The 18353-nt window shown below is 37.8% G+C and overlaps 1 long non-coding RNA gene across 2 annotated transcripts in view; it reads left to right on the top strand.

Annotated features, from left to right (window-relative positions):
• LOC135313918 (uncharacterized) overlaps positions 1-18100 on the top strand; it is a 66526-nt gene extending 48426 nt beyond the window's left edge. Inside the window, exons 3-6 of one of the 2 annotated variants that reach the window (XR_010373414.1) lie at positions 13473-13560; positions 16217-16314; positions 16968-17188; positions 17273-18100. This is a non-coding gene — a long non-coding RNA (uncharacterized LOC135313918). The remainder of the gene's footprint in view (positions 1-13472; positions 13561-16216; positions 16315-16967; positions 17189-17272) is intronic. The other variant, XR_010373413.1, reaches the window with a different exon arrangement.
• The last annotated feature ends 253 nt before the right edge of the window (positions 18101-18353 follow it).

The following is an 18353-nucleotide window of genomic DNA, read 5'->3' as shown; positions in this document are numbered from 1 at the left end:
ATTAACGAATGAAAAAATCAAATGAAAGTCAGCAAGATTCCTAGTATGGCACATTTTTACAGTTAGTTTTTCCAAGTATCCCCAAAGGCATCTAGAGATGAATAACTAGATTATTTTCAATTACCTGATCTTCTGAATAATAAGCAAAAAAATATCAGCATAAAGTTTCAGTAATAAAGCATTCTAACAACATACTCAGGCAGGCGAATATGGATAAGAAAGCTCAAAACACACTGTTAACCCCTTCGAAAGTCAATTAAAAAGGAAAATCCCTTCTTAGAAAATCCCTGTCCAAAAACAAAGATCCCCCTTTTTAAGACAGACTCTAGCTGGCATACTCAGAATAGAAGAAAACTGCAGAGCGATTAAGGTTCAACTTTGCAGATAAGCAAGGCTTAAGACTCCCATGCAGTGAAGGTGGATTATAACATTATCAGAATAAAGATTATCAAAGGTTTGTTGGTTTTTTTAAACACACAGCAGAAAAACTGCCTTGAAGGTTACAGATTACTCCCACCCTTAATTCTCCTTATTAATAATCTTAAAACAAGAAATTGGTCTCTGCTGTTTTCCACCATTTTAACTCCAGAAAAGAATTTGTAAGATATAACAAGCCTGCTGTTTTCATCTGGGCCATCCAACTACTTGCTGGCAGAGTATTAAATAGAAATAAACTCTGTAGTTTGGTACACATGATTATTATTTTCTTTTATCTTCTCAGGTTTACTTTCAGTGTGGCTTAGCTAAAAGCCAATTTGTGTACTAGAAATCCTTCTCAAACATTCAAATTCATATGCTAACATTTTCAGCTATCAAAGTCATATGCATAAATACTGGGTTCATACATTAGGCATCCAGAATTAGGAGTTGAAAGTAAACCCTTTGATAATGGGAACAGATTTTGTGGCTCTGGTTTACCTGCTAAACCTCCTCCTAGAGAAATATCCAGCTGAAGAAAACATCCTGCATACAGATTTCTTGGCTGTGCTGTGTCACACATCAGCCAGAAGCTGTCCCTTCAGCAGAAAGGGCAAGATCAAATTAGGCCTAAGAGGAAAACAGAATGTCCAGCAAAGAATGGATTAGCCTCTTAGTTAAGGACAACAGGAGTCAACCAAAACTCACAATGATTACACCCATTTCCTAACTGGGGGGCAAAGGAGGAGGGAAAGACCTGAAGATAGGTTAGAGCAACCAAAGGACTGAAGTTATAGAAATAATAAATGTTGTAGTTATCTTCCAAGCTTCTATACCCGAAATATCCATAGAAATTTATATCTAGGCAGATATCTGTATTACTTAAAGAACTAGTCACATAAGAGGATTCTCAGAAGCCAGCAGGTTGAAAAGAGCACTCCTAAATTAGGCAGGGGAGTAGATCTAGAACTGTAGGCTTGAAACTTGATATTCAGTGTTGCTGCCATTACAGTGATATGACCAGGAACTCTCTCCTGGAGTTTGGCCCTGAAAACTCTCCTCTCCCAACTGACAAAGGAACAAGCATTTTTACTGCCTCCCTCTCAAGGAATAGCTTAACCCATGCAGGGCATGGAGGGCCTAGATTCAAATTCCAGCTTTACCAATAGGATTTTGAACACAAATCCCCCCCACCCCCAACCTGTTACCAGATATTCTGATTGAAAGATGCTCTCAATTGCCCCCTCAATAAGCTTTCATAATTTGCAAGGAGCAATTAAATATGCAGTTGGCAATAGAGAATATGCTCAGCTACAGCTTGGTAATTGAGGCACCAACTTCCCTCGTCTTTAGGATTTGCTCTAACAACTACTCATAGGAGCAGAAAGCACAGGGGAAGGGAACTGCATGCTGCTTAAGCCTGATGTACAAGAAAAGCTGAAGTGAGACCAGGAGGGCACCTTTGCAGAGGGATGCTCAGGCCAGCCTGGCCTAAGCAGTAGGGAATTCATCTGGCAGGCATTTTGGTGGCCAGGGGATTTGTGCACCTCCATAGTGACTCAAGTACTGAATAGGGTGTTTTGAGGCTTCAGATACCGAATTTAGGTAGTGTGAGCTAGTTAGGAACCTAAGCCAGCAGTGGAGCATATTTAAGCAAAATAATGCAGCTTGATCAGGTTTAAACTAGGCTAATTTTGTAATGATTGTTTTAAATGCCTACTAAAAATGATTTGCATATTGTCAATGTGATTGGAAAATTCATTCTATTCTTTCTTATACAATCAAATGGCTCTCAATAACTTTGGGAAGGTCCCTGGATTCTATAAAAACTGGAAATGCCATAAAGATGCATTTACAATTGTGAAAAGGATTTGTTTGCAAATTAACTTCAGCATTACATTTTCCCGATTTTAATATTACACCATTTTATTTTTCAGTATGCCAGCTCTGTACAGACATCACCTGAGTGGTGGAAGCTGGGGACAGCTGAGTTGCTTTATAGATACTCTGCTGGTTGGTGTTCTGTGCACATGCAAGGCAGTTTGATGTTGATATTTAGACTTGATTGGCAGTAAAACACTTCATTTAAAATAGAAGAATTTCTAAATTCACTAAACTTAAGTCTTGGCAAATGAAGAACTGAATGACAAATACCACAGTAGCTGAGCATAAAGGCATTCCATGTAATATAAAATACCAAAAGGAAACAAAATAGGACCTTGCTACCATTTGAGACCAGAGATCAGTTTAACTCCTTATCCATGCAGGATGGCAAGACATTTGTTATGTAACAGCATATTCAGATGGCATTTTTAATTCCTGCTATCTTTTTACTGAAGAACAGAAGATTAGACTTCTACAGACTCTGAGAGACAGGGATTGGAGCCAGCAGCAAAATTTAGCACAGAGTGACTGATTTTTCTGGCACCACCTAGCTTCTCTGCATCAGTAATCTGGCAGCCTGGTAGGTGCTTTTCAAAGATGATAGAATAGTTGATACTAGTGTTATACAAAGGCTCAAAATAGCACAAGAAAGAATGAGAAAGAGTAGGTCCTAAGCCCCAAAACTACATTAATTTTTCTTTTCCCTTTTTTTTCTTTTTTTTAATAAAGATAGTGGGGAAAAATATCCTGGGCAGAATGCCAAAGACATTGTTCATCATTCAGCTTCTATGTGTCTCTGACAAACATCTAATATATCAAACATTTTAGGCACAAAGAAGCTATAATGCAAGAAAGATTGTTAGTTCTTAATTGTCATGAGACATGGTATAATCTGCACACAGTATAAAACTCCAAGTCTTTGCAATTATAAAGATAGTGAATTTGTGCTCATTCACTACACATATAAGGAATTTTTAACTAAAGAAACTCATTCGTCACCACCAGCTCTGTATGAAAAACTGCTGATCATTTCAGAAAAATAGCCATGTTTTGTTGCTGAAAGTCAAATGGAATCAACTGATGAGATGCACAAGCTATGGATGCTTGTGTGCTGTAAAATTTTGCAGAAACATATTTACTCATCTGCATAAAGACATGTTTACAGACTTATACCTTGGGAAAACAGAAAGGAATACACATAAGGTTGGTTTAAGCCCTCAGTAGAGGTGGAAAGGGGAGGGGAGGGCGGAATCTTACTGCACTATACCATGCACACAAGCATACTTTCTCCTATTCAGAACCTTTTTTCAAGTCGCACGGTGAAACTTTCCATTTGTCTGAAATCACCTGGAATGTGCTTTAGGAGCTAATCCCCACACATTTGGTTTTCTCAGCATAGGCCTAATCAAAGCAAGGATTCTCAAATGCATGACCGACCCAACTCACTTTCTCATTTACTTGGTCTTTTCAACTACATGCATGCACAGCTACGGAAATAGAAAATTAGCTATGTTTACATACAGCTAATACATATGAGTTTCCTAATGGAAAGAATGGAACATAGTTACATGCTTTTTCCGATAATCCACTTGAAGTAATATTTCTCTGCCTGTCCCTCAGCGGTCTTGGCTCAACATACTCCATCTGTATAGACACAATTTCTCAGTAAAGAGGCCTAGAGTTACAGAATCCAGAATGATAGGGGTTGGAAGGGACCTCTGGAGATCATCTTGTCCAAACCCCCTGCTTGAGCAGGCACACCTAGAACAGGGGACAAAGGAACGCCTCCAGGCAGGTTTTCAATGTTTCCAGGGAAGGAGACTCCACAACCTCTCTGGGCAGCCTGTGCCACTGCTCTGTCACCCTCACAGAGAAGTTTTTCCTCATGTTTAGGTGGAACTTTCTGTGTTCCACCTTGTGCCCCTTGCCCTTTGTCCTGTCGTTGGGCACCACTGAAAAGAGTCTGGTCCCATCCTCTTGATATCTACCCTTCAGATATTTATAAGCATTGATAAGATCCCCCCCTCAGCCTTCTCTTGTCCAGGTTGAACAAACCCAGAGGTCTCAGCCCTTCCTCATAAGGAAGATGCTCCAGTCCCCCGATCATCTTCATAGCTCTCCACTGGACTTGCTTGAGCAGTTCCCTGTCCTTCTTAAACTGGATTATTCTGCTATTGATTCATTCATGATCAGCCTTTGTGTTTTGTGATTTCTTCCAACCTCTGAAGTGTAAATGTGAGGGAAACATAGCTCACTATTTGTTTTAATTATATTTCAAAGGTTTTCCTTTAAAAGAAGAATCTTACATTCTTTTCTCCCTAGATATTTAGGGTTTTTAGACTACATATTTTCCACTTCTTTTGATTATACAAGACTATGAAGGACATATATTTTCCACAGCATAGGGACAGCTGATGTCTGAACATTAGCAAGTCAATATTTGATGTGGCATGAGTAAGAGTATCAAAGTGGGAAGGAATTTCAAGATTCAGATCTGAGTAAGAACTCAAATGAACCCAATCTGAACTGCAGGCAGAAGTCCAAACTGAAGTTTGAAACTGCTCTCAAAGTCAGCACCTGTTATTTGAGGATGCGTTAAACTCATTGAACGGTTACAGATCAAAATGGAAGAGCAAGTAAGACAAAATTAGGTAATGGGAACAAACCAGAGAACATGTTCATAAAGGGGAAAGGAAAATTAAGGTATCTGTCAACACCCTGTATCTTGAATGTCTGTTAATGGTTTTATATTCAGATATATATTACTCAGTTGTAATTACTATGGATTACTACAGATTTTGGATGAGCCACAGCTACTAGAACTGAAGAATCTTAGGCATTACATTCATCTGAAAGAGTCGTCTGGATAGGGTGCTGGGACATCTTGTTTAGACTCTGCGCTTCCTAGAAAAGTTGGACTAGATGATCCCTGAGGTCCCTTCCAACCTGTGATTCTGTGATATGGGGGTTGGACTAGATGACCTCTAAAGGTCCCTTTCCAACCAAAATCATTCTATGATTCTATGATACATTACACTGAATTTAACACATTTCTATGCTATTCTTGCACTAGATTTCACTTTTCAGTGCTGCAGAAAGAGCACTGAAATTTTGAGCAGAAATTCCACTGAGTGTCAAGGGAAGGGATCTTTCAAAATCCCTTGGTCCTTTTGGAATCCGCTGCATGCAGTTTCAGGGTAACATATTGTTTTTGAAAAATCGGGAAGATTATTTACTATAAAGTGGTAAAGAACTTTCACTAAGCCCTTCTCCCTTCCTTTTTCCTAAGGGGCTCTTATGTACGGCTATCCTGAAGCAGAGTGGCTTGCACACGTGTAAACACACATGCACACACACAAACTCTTGTCTCTCTATATTTGTGCTGATTTTTTTAGTGGCAGCATGCCCAATCTGGAATTGTCTGGGCCAGAGAGCTCCTCAAGAAAAATGCTATCATGGGCTGGATTGAAAAATGTTATGGCATTGCTCACATCTTTTTTCTAAAAGGCAGCTCTGCTGTTTTCTTCCACATGAAGTTAGATTTCCTGGCATGCACATATGCAACACACCCCCCCCACCCCCATCCAAAGACACAACCTTCCTCTCTACTGTATTCACATGTGCCAATAAAATAAGTTGCAAACCTAGCAAAAAAAACCCCGAACCAAACCAACCACCAACCCAAAACAAAAAACATAAAACCAAAACAACACACATCCAGCAAGTACTGAGTTTATGTGAATATTTTCAGGAGACATTTATACCATGCAGGTAATCCAATATAATCACAAACAGCTGAATGAGATTCTGATCCTAACATTCAGGTAACCAAAATAGGTGCTTAAGAGTAAGCATCGGAAAGAAGGAAAAGAACAGAGGAGAGGGAAAAGTGTTAAAAGCATTATAGGAATGGGTTAATGTTATCCTTATTTTTGATATTCAGGAGGAGTTTGTCATGACTACAGTAGCCCACTCCCTTTTTGCACTGAATAATTCCCAGCATTTCTGTATCACCACATCTCAGATACATATACTGATGCTTAACTTTCTAATCTTGAAAGTGTGGGTGGAGAGAAGGGGAGAGCAAAGAACGCCAATAAGCTTCCCCTCCCCTTTGCCCTCACATTACTAAATGATACTTCTCTCTCTCTCCAAATACTTGAGGAATTCACTGCCTCTGCAATAGAGGGAGTAGAAAACTGAAAAGAAATTACTGATTTGTATATGCCTCATAAGGATTTTTTTTATTTTATGATTTTAAAATATATTTTATATGTATATTTCTCACATAGAGGGGGTGAAATGGCAGTTCCAGAGAAAAAAAAAGAGACCAGGATTTGTCACTCTGCTTTTGCCTCGTTAAATGGATTTTTTGTATTATAGAAGGATCCAGATTTCAGAAACCATTTGTCTTCAATTTCATTCCAGTTTTTGCCCTAGGAGAGGTGCAGCAAATTGCTAAGTGTTTTAGCTGTTCTTTCCTTCCTTACTTCACTGTGTCTTACATTACATTAGCAGTGTTGTTAACAGCATATGACAGTAATACTGAACTCTGATGCAAGACACTCAGACTAGACTCCAATATGCCAACTAAGCATCATCCACATTTCACAAGAAAAATAAGTTCCAGAGACATGAACAGACTGGCTATATCCTTTCTTTGGTCATATTATATTCTTCCTTCCATCCTATTCACTAACTTATTTCTTCCTCAGTCTCATAGTCTGTCTCCCACAGCCTTAAGAGACAGTGTTTGGAACTTTCAACCAGTTTCAATCAATGGGATGAGGTCAGCCATCACATCCATGGGACTGGCAAGATTAGAACATATTTCTCCCAAGACCAAGTGCAGTGCCCTATTCAGACAGCTATGCTGCCTGCTAGTTATCAGGTTGAACTGAAAACAAAAGTTATATTAAAAGACAGCAGGTTCATTATTTCTCCCTTCTACCCCCCTCCTCAAGTGCCTGAGGACATTTTCCACAACAAAAATGAAAGCCCTTCTTGGAAGTGTTTTTGTGCTAAACAGCAGTACTTAATTTCTTGCAACTAATTAGTTATTCAAGTGAAAGTATAATGATCCTCCAACATGATTGAAAGTGCTTCAACTGAGTTTCCTGCTAACAGCATACTTCTAGAAAAGATGCAATAAATCAGCAGGGTTATGGAAATCTTTAAACAAAGCAAGTCTACGACAGGAACCCATTAAAGATATAGCCATGTAATATTTATGTACCTAGCTGACTTGTGCTTTTAACCTAGCACTTTCAGCTATAGTTTCTTACCACCTGGGTCATATTCGCTATGAATTAATCCCTATCTGCTAAGAACCAGCATAATGTCTTTGCATTAGGTGTTCAGAGTATAGAGCTACCATAGGACTTAAGTGATGGAGCCTTCCCACTAAAAGGAATTTCATCCAGATTTTTTCTAAAGAAAAATACAAACAGAACACCTTTAAGCAGCACAGAAATTTAAATGTGATTTCCCCTCCTGTTTACCCATAGCAAGAAAATTGGTAGGTACCTAAGCAAGAAAGGTTTTATAAATCCAAGGCAGTATTGATGCAGAAACAAAACTTGCCAGAATAGCAAACGTCACCTATAGTTGTTCAGAATACGATTTGTTGATTAAGAGTGGTTACTGAGATGATAACAGCAGATCTCTCAAGATTTTTATGCTCGCTGCATGAAATGTTATTCACTTACTCCAAAAACTACTAGTTCACTACAGGTTTGTTTAAATGTACTAGGTGCTGCAGAAAAGCAAGACCCAGTTGTGTAGAAATACATTTTATTTATATTTGAGCCTTCTGGATGTTACAGATGTACAAATCCGATCCCCTTAAATCTCCAAAAGGAAAAGACATTTTCCTTTCCTCCAACACATTAAACTATATCTGTGTGTATGTTTGCATGTATTTTTAACACACACATAAGCATTTGTGAAGCAGAGGGAATAGTTTAATAACCTCCACTTCCTTTGGCTATGCAGGCTTTCCCTCATCCCATTCACTCATTTACTTCATTGACAATCTACCAATCAGTCTTTCCATGGTTTTAAGAGGTAGAATTTGGAGCCACAAACCAGTTTCAGTCAAGGTCCCAAACATTGCTTTATTTCCTGGCCTACCCTTCCTTACTGCAGCAGATGGCTACAAATAGGGAAACCCCACTGCTGTGGGGCTGGAAAGGGGAAACTTCAGGAAGTAGTGTAGGAATTGCAGTTTCCTGGGAGTCTGGGAGGGGGAAAGAAGCAAGAGGGTTATAAGAAATTAGCAGAAGGGGATTGAAGAACAGAGAAAAGGAGACCAAACGTCACTCCCCCTTCTCAATAAAATCATCTTTGCTCTCACCATAGGTTTTTGGGCCAATGACCACTTTCAACTCACACTTTCTGTTGGGAAAATAAATTAGGAGTCCAGCTTAATTTTGTCAATGGAAAGTTTAAAGTGATCACTGGAGCACAAAGTGCTTTTCAAAGGGCAGATGAGCTCAACAGGGACAAGGAGGAGGATGTTGAGAATACCACAAAAATACAGGCAGATTAAAAACATTATAAAGATAAGGCTTTTACAACAGTTCCTGTGATCTTGTATCTATTTACTGTGGGCTATTTTTCTTTAGAAGAATATATATTACTTAAAAATACCTTTGCCAGGGCAGAAAGAAAGTAGTTTGTGTGCGTAGGTCTTCATAAAGAAAAAAACAAACAACAAACAAAAAAAACCACCTAGAAAACCCAAGAGAAAACAGTAAAGGAACTAGGCGTTTGCTCCCTGACTACATGGGATTTTGCTTCTCGTTCATGCTGTAAATCACTGGATCCAGTACAAGTAATTTTACTGCAATGGGTTTTGCTATGCTAAATATTTAAACTGTGTGCCGAGTCCTTCAAGGCCTGAGCTTATTCTGTGTTCAGAGCTTTTTAGGGTTGATTCAATAGCATATTTGTTTCGAATGTTTGTTCCTAGATAACAGTAACAAAAATCCAAAACTTGTTTACATCATTTAACATGCCTAAAAGCTTAGCTTCAGACACAAGGAGAAAAAAACTACCCAAGAAAGCAGAAAAATGCTATTCTTTAGAATGGTCTTTGTTGTTGAAAATTATAAGTTACACCATCAAAAGGCAAAAAGAACGTTTTGCCAACCGTGGACCAAAAACTGTTTTGTTTTTAAACTGGAGCAATGACTGGCATAAAAAGATTTCAAGGAACTTCCTCTTCTCCCTGAAGACAGCCATGAGCCTTTCTACTACCCCTGACTGCACATGGTAGTGATAGCAAAATAGGCACATCTTGTGGGTCCTAAGCAGTAGCCTTTATTTAACAGAGCATGCAGAATGTGCGACAGAGTCAAAATGAAGAAAACCAGGCAATGCCATCAATCCTATCAAAACTTTGTTCCCATCTGAACAGTACCTTCAGCTCTAATAGATAGATGTTACACCAGATGTTTAGCAAGTGTCCTCTAATATTTTCTTAACTTGTATTGATATCTTAAGAACAAGGTTTCACCATTTCCACACAGGCACCCATGGAGTGTTCAACTTGCACTTGAATTGCATTTGTGGTCTAACTTCTGTAAAGTATGGTGATATTTTTAGGAACAAAGATGAAGCACAATCTCTCATCTGTCTCAAATTATAATGAAAAATACTGAGTATGTTAGCAACAAACAGATTTGCATGCAGAAATTTCACAAAGGAAAAAAATGCAAGAATGCCAAAACCCAATTACAGCAAGGAAATAATGCAAACAGGCAATGATTTACCATCCTTACATTTTCAGAATCGCAGTTCTAACAGAATGCTGTCTGCCTTCAGTTAGTATCCAGTACTGTGTAATGAACATAGTATTTGAAAACACATACTTTTTTTCTTTTTCATATCTACACACTACCTAGACAGCTCCTGATACTTAATCTGGAAGCAGACACAGAACCCAAAAAGGTGCCTCTTTTCCAGTGAAGACGTGATTTCCCCAATAAGGGCCTGGGGCAGTGTGCCTCAAATGCTAATAGCTTGAGTTGTGTGCAATAGCCCTATATTGTTTATATAGCACTTCACATGTTCAAAGCACTATGAGATATCAGCCATCACTACACTTTTATGAGGCTGTAAGTATTACCCACTAAACATTAGGGTTCAAATGACTTTCTCTTGATCAAAAGAAACTTTGTGTAGCAGGACCATAATTATTTGAATTTGGTAATTCTCGCAGTCTGTTCCTATGGTGACTCAGAAAGAAGAGGGGGATGGGATATTAAAGCCAGTTGTTACTGCACACTGCTCTGGGAGTGAGATACAGACACAGGAATAATCCCTAAGCTAACATGCACTCAAACACCTTTTCTGGTAACTTCTAAAAATAAAATTAAATTCAAAAGCACAAATTAAACAAAAGGTTTTAAAAGTCCCAAACATATTTTTCTGTAAATGTTTTTTGTTTAGTCACTGTGAAGAACCTAAAAGACAGCATGCAAACTACTGAAATATTCCAAAAATCCTAAGATGGGGATTCCCCGTTCATTCTGATGCAGGTTAGTTTTTTTAAAACCAAGATTAGTAGGCTAATTAAAATCAATCAGCCCATTTTTTTTTTTTTGCAGGTAAAGAACTGCACTCTATTATCTCACACTTTACTACAGTAGGACTCAACAACTTTTAGAAATATAGAATATTTTTATCCTCTATTTTTATACATACCTTCATTCTATGAAAATTCAATTGTCGTGCTGACATTTATAGGTCTAGCCTCAAAATATCAAGTCTCTACACCCATAAAATAAATACAAACAAGGTGTTGAAAAACTATCAATGAATCCATGGTCTTGGTACATATGACAACCAAATGAATGCTTGACCTAAACACTAAACAGAAATATTCTGAAGATTCTTCTCTTTAGAGCTAAAAACACTTCATGAAAAAAATACTAACACTAAGAGTGAAGAAAGACAGAATAAGAAAACTCTTATCCTCTGCCTTTCCATCCAGCACCCATCCTATCATACAATATTGTCCTTCCCACATCTTACATTTCAAGTTATACATAGTCTCTCTTTCCACATGTACCACGTGTTTTCTGAGTGCAGCTTCACAGTTATTGGCCTTAGAATTTTGCCTGCAGGATCACATGGGAAATGGATCATACTACTAAGACAAAAATGTAGACGTCTACCCACAATCCAGATTCATCAAATAAGAAAAGGATGCCCATTTAAGTCTATCACAGGAAGGGGGATGGGAAGAAATTCCCTTCAAAGGCAGTAATGAGTATGGGGAATTACTAACAGAACCTCTTGCGTTATAGATGAGTTCATCATATGGCTCTTAATATTTACCCCCTCTATTGTACATTTTTTGGGTACAGGCCACACAGAACTCTATGCCAGGCTGTGTTTGCAATTTCTACTGTTTTGACTTACATTGCCTGAAAAGTTAATTTACTGAAATATTTGCTAAATTATTAAAGTTTAAGCATAATATCAGTAGGTGAGCATTACTTCATGGATATTAATGTAAAAAGCAGTTACAATACTCCATCTACTGATCTAAAGAACAGATGTTTGCATATGATTTATGGACACTGAAATATGTGCATATCTTCCATAAATAGTAATGTGTTCCAGTAACAGAGAGTGGCAAACTGTCATCCAAAAGGCTGGGAAACTGCAGGCAGTATTAGAATTTATTCACCAATTTCTTGGCTTTAAATAAAAAGCAAAGCTTATAGGTCCAGTGCTGCAATCCTGTATGTTGGAAAAGCTCTTACAATTTCTAACAGGACAAACAACATGAAGTAATAAATTGCAGAGTCAGGCTCAATAGCTCAGATATAAAGTCTGTTTAGAACACAGGAAAGCAACTATGACTTGTTAAATAAGAGTAACTATTTATATTGATTGAGGTAGAATAAGTCTAAAGCAGTAAGCAAAAAGCAAATATTGCCTTGGGTATTTTTAATGTAAATTTTGTTTTGGAAGCATCTTTAATATCAAAAATTAACAAAATACTGATCAGGTAAAATTCTAATATGCAAAGCATAGTTTTGAACACTGCAATTAATTTATTTCTGGAAGTGCAATCAGATATTTGATTGAACTAATATAATCACTGCTCCTCACATTTGTTCTGTTCCTAAATTAGCTTAGCTAATCAGCATCCTACCTCATAGCCTGGGTTGTGGACATGTATTATTATCTAATGGGTTTAATCTCAAGAGCACAATTTTTGGACAGCAAACTTACCAAAAATCTTAGCCAAAGGCTACAAACACATGAACGAGAATACTTGGAGATGCCCTGGTTTCTGGGCCAACAGAACTCTTATAAGACTCAATGAACTGCAGATTGCTCTGTGTGTCAAACAAGTTTTGATAAAGTTTTTCTTTAAAAAAAAAAAAAAAAAAAACCAAAAACCAAAACCAAAACAGTCTTGGGGTTATTATTTCACTCAGAAAGTGAGCCAAGATGTTTTCCCCCTCTTATTTTATGAGCAAGAACCAGGATGACTCTGCATAAGCTTTACATTTCTTCATACCTTATGGACAAAAAAAGCAGCCTTGAAGAATGCAGAATTTAAAACAAGGCAATCACAACTTTTGCTCCTGTCTCAGGCTGGCATGCACTAGTGCTTCAAGATGTTATGCAGCTGCTACTTTTGTCCAGAGATGACTGTACTACAAAAAATAGTAAATAGAAATAGTATATAGTAGAAATACTCCCTAAAACATCTTTTTTCCACCGGAGGTTTACAAAGATGTTACCATAGGTTGAAGGCAACATGAAAACATTGTGATTGTCTAGTTGGATTTATTGAAAAACATTGGCTTTAGAATTACTGCATTAGTAATTAGGAGCCAATGCTATACTCCCCAATGCACTGCAGGTAGTGTTTGTAGAGTACAGTGAGAGTCTTAGATGACAATGAAGGTTATTGGATTCTGTTCTTGCAGTTAAGACCACAGAAGAAATGAACACTTTTCATTTGTCAGAAAAAGGACTTCCTCTTGATAGCTGCATAGAGTTTTTACTTTCAGCATATAATTCAAAGTCATCCAAGAATAAATTGAATCTCTAATAACTATAGTCAGCTGGATTTAATTCCTTTTAGTGTAAGGACAGCAATGTCAATACTGAGATTTAGTATTACTGTTAATTTATTGCAGGTAAAATGTCAATACAACATGAAAATTTATCATTTGAGAAAGGTTTAATAAAGAAGATGAACACACAACACTAAGAACAGAAAAGGCGGTAAGAACTGTTAACTGATCATTCTACTTCACTTCTTTTTTTTCCAGATGAGCATCCGGGTGCCAGCTGGTGTAAACGCAGATGCCACTGATGTCAATGGAGCTGTGTCAGTTTACACTAGCTGAGGACTGATCCCAAGTGCGCTAGTGCCGCTTTTAGACACTGCCACTGGAATTCACTTTTGCAACACAATTAAAAATATATCCATGCATTCCATTTTTTTCCTGTCCCCAAGTGTATAACTGGAAGCCTGTTGACAGACTGTGGGAGAGGGCAAGTGGGAGGTGGAAGTAGCCAACAAAAGTATCCATGACAGGACTTTGCAATATGAGTATTAATGCTGTTGTTCTTTTGTTTTCCCTCTATACAAATGAATATTTGCCTTCAAAAGTCTTAACTCCACCTTCCAGTAACAACTCAAAGCCAGCAAAAGAAAAGACATGCTGCAAACCGTGCAGAGGAACTACCATATAAATATGTTAACGTACTATTTTAATCAATGTACAATCTGAATAGACTCTTCTAATGCATCATTAGGGAAATTATCTAAAATCACAAGAACCCCCCCAAACCTGACATCTGTGTATTCACCTAAGTATTTGTTCTTAAGTTATCTCACCACTGTACAAACAGTAAGATTGTTTAAAGTACTAAAACAGCTGCTTGAAGTAGCCTGCAAGACAGACCTATCTGACACCTATCATTTATATTTCATCAAGCATTTATGTGGGGGAGGGAGAAAGAAGAGAGGAAGAGGTGGGGCAACAAGCAGGGCAGAGTAGTATTTCACAGCTCCAGCCACCATTTCTAAGTAGGGAGAGGGGCTTTTGTTATTGTTTTATATAAGGCAGCTTTAAACATGAGTGTACTGTATAACAGTTGCCAGTATTAGTCAGTACAATGAAGTTCAACATTAGCCTTTTGATTCAAGATATCAGGGTCAAAATGAAAAAGCTAACTAATTAGAACCGAAGAAGATGCAGTTCACATAGCATTGAAGTAATAATTGTCTGTGCAGCACAACACCCATATCTTCAATTAAGGTCACGCCATCAAGAGGAGGGAAAGGACTGAAGATGAGATGCTCTACTTCACACAGTTGCCCTCTGGAAGGACTGGCAAAGGCAGTCACTTAAATTAAGTACAGGTCATCAGACAAGATATCTAATCTATTCCTAAGACAGGCAGCTCTAGCAGTCCAAATCCCTATGGCCTTTACAGCGACACAACGAACTACTTCCTCATGTACCTCTGTCAATTCACGTTAGGTTCCAATTTTTTTAAAGTGATATTTCATGTACACCATGACCCTATTGCTCATAGCAAGGAAAGTGCTTTGGTTTATTTATGACCTACTAACCTTAAATAAAAAAAACATACATCCAATCTGAATGTTCACATAAGCCTGCAGATCTGAAATAAAACTTAAAATAAAGCTGGCATTTGTAACAGCTAGCTAAGCCCGGTAAGGGATTTAAAAAGAAAAAAAATATTAAAACCAGATGAGAGAAGATGAAAGCATTTTTACCCTGCATAACCTGCACACATCAGGAATCAGGGCTGGAGCTCAGGAATACTTTTCCGTGTTTTTGTAGTTACAAGTTTCAGCCCGTTTCAACAGAGGCTGTGTAACTAAGGAAATACTGAGGTTTTTCCATTATAGGGGGTGGGAAGGGAATAATAATAACCTGTGAAAGTAATTCCTTCTAAGATGCAATCCACCCAGCCGCAAGATCTACATAGATCCTCTCCTTCCCCTACACCCCATCCTAACTGCCAGGTATCAGCTAGGCAAGACCCCATATTGAAATATGAAGTGACAGATGGAAGCAGGGAATAAGAGCAAAGGAATAAGTACTGAAAGAAATGGTATACAGAAAGAAAGCTTATAATAGGTCAGATGTTAAACATGAGTGACCCTAAACCATGAAGTGTATTCATTTGGCTAGAACAATGTTGAACAGATGCACAAAAGACTACTGAGTTGGAGAGTCTTATTCTCTCATCACTCATGCTAGTGTAAGGAACTCCTTTCGTAACATCCATGGAATTAAACCGCAGACAAGCCAGCACAAACAAATGGAAGGGAAAAAAAATAATCAAACTTCAGAGTTCAGAGCTAAAATACTGGCAAGCAAATATCCCATGCTGCTGTATCAAGGGAAAAAAATGTTGGCTGCCACATTTGCTTAGAATTCAGGTATATTCATAATCAAAGTGGCCTTCCTTAACCAAACACATCTAATCAACCATAAAGGAGAAAATTAGTTGATTCTGTTCTTCTCTAGTTCCCCAGTTGGCTGTATTAATGACTCTCTGTCTTTTAGATATATTGGATAGAAAATGCAGTTGAGTTAAATTATGTCATAAATACCTCCACATGCAAAGCAACGAGTTGAAAGAAACAGCCAGGACAAAGTCCTTGTCATGGTGTTTGTTTACAAAATATATACACACAGCACACTTATGACCTGCAGTCTTTTGGTGCTGGGTCCCTTTACACAAATACAAACAAGTTGAACAAAAAACCCCAACACACATAAAGACTTTTAAAATAATCAGAAATGGATGGGAGAGTGTAAGACATCTTTTACCAAAGGACAAGATAAACAAACAGCAATTCATAGAAGCCAATTAATTGTTCACATAATTTCAGTGCAGCAAGCTAAGAGGGGACCTAGCATAAAAGAATTCAGACCATCCGAGCTGTGAGACCACCTTCTGCAGGAGAACTCTGCTCACAAATGCGAATAGGTAAAATTCCTCAGTTACCATGTTTTGTCTTCTGATCAAGTCTCTCAAACCCTTCCTCTACAATATGAAAATTGCAGCCCTACATATATATATTATTAATTTTTATTTATTTATTTTGAGGATGAGGACAATTGAGTTGGAAAGCTCAGAAGACTAGAAAAAAGTATTGTGCTACTGTGGAAATTTTTAAGAATAAGTACTTTACTGTGTGGTGATCAAATTCTGGATATGGACAGCGTGCTGCCACCTAAAAAACTATATAAAAAGAAATTTAGGTCATCGAGCCTTTCTTCCTCCTGAAAACTACCATAACAGGTTCTGCATGTATGACAATTTGTAAGGGAAAAAAAGGTCTTCAATCTAAGACGTTTATAGAGAAAATAAGCCTTCTTAAAAGAAAATGTAGTTTTCATCAATCCTAAGCAAGTTTAAATCCAATTGAACTGTCAGCAGAGGAACTTTTACTGGGCAACCTATAATTGACAACACTGATTCATAAAACTCTTAGCCAGCTCTGTTCATATATGGGATCTTGTGTTTTGGTTTGCTATGAAGTTCAGTTTTGTGAAATGACAACATTAACCCACTTGTGCCTGGATCCCCAGCCTATATCGTTAGAGCCTGAATAAGTGAAATATCTTTTCTTTTCACAGAAAGAAATTTGGAAAACTGCCAGCTCCTTGCACAGAGACTGAAATAGAGGGGCAAAGAAGGGTGTTGGTAAGAGAAAAATGACTGAAGTCGCACCGACTGTATGATTAAAATCATTGCGTGATTTTTTTACCCCCCCCCCCCCCCCCAGACATTTGAGGATGCTGTCAAGTCAATGGAGTTCTGTTGTTGTGGTTGCTTCAGTGAACATTCAACGCTGTCGGTGAGTTTGGAATTAAAGTGAAAACCATCGACCGTTGATTGTACCCTCCAGCTAACCATCCTCCTCCTTACTTCATGCTTTCAGGCCTTAACACCGAGGATAGCAACCTAATCACCACGTGAAGTTTCTCCCCCACTCTGCCAAGCTTTACAAAAAAGGTCACAATCAACATTCATTGCTGTCGGTGGGTTTAACTATGTGGACAAGCTCACTGAACAATGAATGCAACTGTGGCCCCACATTTTACAGTTGCCGTTGAGAGGAACATCAGCTCTGAAAGCAGTAGTGAGAAGCAAACACTCCTTATAGGATACATTTTTCTGGTCAAAAAATAGTTGGTGATACTCACTTTTTGCTTGCTTGTTTTTAAGTGTGTTTAACTTAGGTGACCAGAAAAGAAAAAAAACACTGCATTTTTTCTGGAATATTGTCCTCCCAGGGTTCACTATCACTGAAACCATAAAAATTCTTATTCAGTATGTATGAGGAAATAAGTAAAAATTCAGGCAACTTTGTGTATAGCCACTTCTAGCGTAAGAGGAAAGAATATTTAAATCTCCTTTTAACTAGCCATTGTAGAATTGTTCAAAAATTTCTTCTACGTTTGTCACACAAATACAAATGGGAGCCAGAGTTCAGAGATACTGATAAAATGTTACATCAAATAAAAGATTAATTTTACATGAAAATTACTTTAAGCAGCTAAATAAATACTATTAGACAGTATATACTATTACGTTTACCCTTTTTTAGGGATCTGTAAGATGACAGAGAAATGTATATCCAGTAATAATAATAGAACAGTAGTTACATTGTACAAATTGCTGTAAACTTTGGATACCTATGTCACACTCAGTACTGCTGATAGTAATAAGAAAATAAAAGTGTAAGTAAAGCTCACAGCTTTGTCCTTATTTCCTTACAACCCTTTAGTAACCTGATCATGCACACAGAAGGACCAGTCTACATTTCTTACATCGCACAGTCATCCAAGGTAAGTTCAGCCTTCAGGTATTCTGCAGGCAACTCAGGTATTCTGCAGTAGGAACTGCCTCTAGAAGTTAGGTAATCACACAGCATTTATATTGTTCCTCCTCATAATGGGGGTCCATTAACAACACTTCAGTCTGATTGTTTACAAAGCATCCTCAGCACATCAGTTACA

The sequence above is a fragment of the Phalacrocorax carbo genome, chromosome 6 (genome assembly GCF_963921805.1).
Source record: "Phalacrocorax carbo chromosome 6, bPhaCar2.1, whole genome shotgun sequence".
In the NCBI taxonomy this organism is placed as follows: Eukaryota; Metazoa; Chordata; class Aves; order Suliformes; family Phalacrocoracidae; genus Phalacrocorax; species Phalacrocorax carbo.
This window is presented reverse-complemented; position numbering and strand designations above follow the sequence as displayed.